At 48.0% G+C, this 2372-nt stretch overlaps 1 pseudogene; it reads left to right on the forward strand.

Annotated features, from left to right (window-relative positions):
• The first annotated feature begins 226 nt into the window (after nucleotides 1-226).
• LOC123065349 (chaperone protein dnaJ 72-like) lies at nucleotides 227-1882 on the forward strand (annotated as a pseudogene).
• Nucleotides 1883-2372: the final 490 nt, after the last annotated feature.

Consider the following 2372-nt stretch of genomic DNA (forward strand, 5'->3'; position numbering starts at 1 on the left):
TGTGGCGTGTACTTGGTGGAAGGACCAAGCCCCAAGTTGCGTGTACGAACTGTTAGCCAGCGAGTCTGCTGTGCTTGGTTAAGGTTTTTGGAACACAATGTTCCAGTTCAAAAAAAAAAATTCAAACTGGAAAATACAACAAGCCGCACCCTGACAGAACCGTCGTCACAAACCCCCCGTCTCGATCTTGGAGAGAAGGAAAAGCCAGTTGGCTACCGCAGCCGTGATGGGCGAGGCCGACCACTACAGGACGCTGGGGCTCCGGTGAGATGCCAGCAAAGCCGAGGTCAAGGCCGCATTCTCCCGCCTCGCCCTCCTCCACCACCCCGACCGCCACGCCCAGGCCGACGCCGCCACCCGCGCTGACGCCACCCGCCGCTTCCGCCAGGTGTACGACGCCTACCACGTCCTCTACGATGACCACCGCCGCGCCGAGTATGACCTCTGCACCTCCTCGGCTTGGAGCGGCTTCAGTCACGGCGGCGCCAAGTCCCGCTCCTCCTCGGCCTCGGGTGGCTACGGGCATGGCGGGGCCTCCTCTTCGCCTTCGGGTCGCTACGGGTACCCACACGGACGCGGCGGCGATTTTCAGGACTGGCCATCTCCGAGGGAAGGCGAAAGTCTGGGCGTTTGGATGAGAGCCAATTGGTACCCCTTGCTCTGCTGGTAAGCACAAATTTGGCTGCTAAATCGGCGTCAAAGCTTTTGTTTCTTGTGGCATGACCACCCGTTCTAATTCCGGCGATATCGTCTAGTATCTGAAATGTGATTTCTCATGATGACAACTCTGCTGCAGCACCATGAGGATCGCAAAAGTTGTAATAGATGGCTGGAAGCTGTATAATACCTGGGTAAGTAAACAACCCCTCAACCTCTAAAATAGTCGATGGGTTTTGATTTCCCCTTAGTTAATCAATCAACTCCCTGTTCTCTTGGACACATTTGGCTAACATGCATGCTTCAATCAATTCTTGCTCCCATTATATGTCTACTATTAAATGTAGTCTGCTAAAATCAGTAGTACTAACTATTTTGGAATCATTGGTCTGTGTGAGTATATGCCATATTGCCATGTGGATGGTAGCCAAGCAAATTGACATGCTGATTAGATTGTTAGTGAGTAAGCTAATTAAATAAAAGAGTTGGTTAGAAACTGCAGAAGGTGTGCTACTCAAGCTGACAAAAGAGGGGTGCAGGGGAATTCGCTCGTTTCCTCATTGCATCCCCTCATTCTTGACTAATTGTTCGCTTTGTGAAATGGGAAGCATTGTGTTAGCAAGTTAAAACACGCCAGCTCGATGTCCAATTCGGAATTACAAAATGCAGGTATCGATGCGCTGAAGTTCCCCTGCCCTATGGATAAATGCAACACTAAAATTGTATCCTACCCTTGCTGATGTTTTATTTTACTGATTGCTATTTGGATTGATATTCAAATTAAATGCAATGCATGAACTTGGTGTGTGCCTGTTTACTTGCAGAAATCATCAAGGGAGTCGTCAATAGAGAAGGAAGCAGCGGAGTCTGAAGAGAAGATGAAGAATGAGCCCTCAGAAGAGAAAGAGTAGATGAACGGGGTTTCAATCTGGCCCATGAGATGACCCACTGGCTACCCATTCCAAGCCTAGTTCCACATTATTGTGCAAGGTGTGAGGGAGCAATGCATAAGGTGTAACTCTTGCCATTCTCTGAAACTTGTGGCACATGGCATTATAGATACTAGAATCCTTGTAAATTTTGTCTAACTAACTAGATTCCACCGCGGAACACATGTAATGTAAGCCATCCACCGCCCCTAAGGTTGCACTGGGATTTTGGTTTGTGTTCCAAGCGGTGTAAGATTACTGTCACTAGCTGCAGAAAGCAATGTATTCCCTTTGTTCCTAAATATTTGTTTTTCTAGAGATTTCAATAAGTGACTACATACGAATATGGAGCAAAATGAGTGAATCTACACTCTAAAATATGTCTATTAAAAAGACAAATATTTAGGAATTGATGGAGTAGTATGCTGGAATTTTGTCTATTGTGGGCCTAACCCAATAGCAGTTTCAGAAATTCCTAATAAATCCTAGAGGCCCACGCAGCCCATTCGTGTAAGGCAAGAGGTGGAACTAAAGTTTAGTCCCACATTGCTAGTTTAGAGGGAGTTGGACCTCTTTATAAGGGAGACTCCTTCCCCACTTGTATGAGCATGAGAACAAGAGGGACATTTACGCGCGCTCCTCCTCCTCCGCCGCCCGCCTCGCCGCGGGTTGCGGGAATGAGCCGAGCCGATGTAAATTTTTGCCACGCACTACGGGTATACGAAAGGTCACGCGAAAGCTGAAACGTTTTGCTGTAGTGGAGATTGAATACGAACAGCGCACCTC

This window comes from Triticum aestivum, chromosome 3B, assembly GCF_018294505.1.
Source record: "Triticum aestivum cultivar Chinese Spring chromosome 3B, IWGSC CS RefSeq v2.1, whole genome shotgun sequence".
In the NCBI taxonomy this organism is placed as follows: domain Eukaryota; kingdom Viridiplantae; phylum Streptophyta; class Magnoliopsida; order Poales; family Poaceae; genus Triticum; species Triticum aestivum.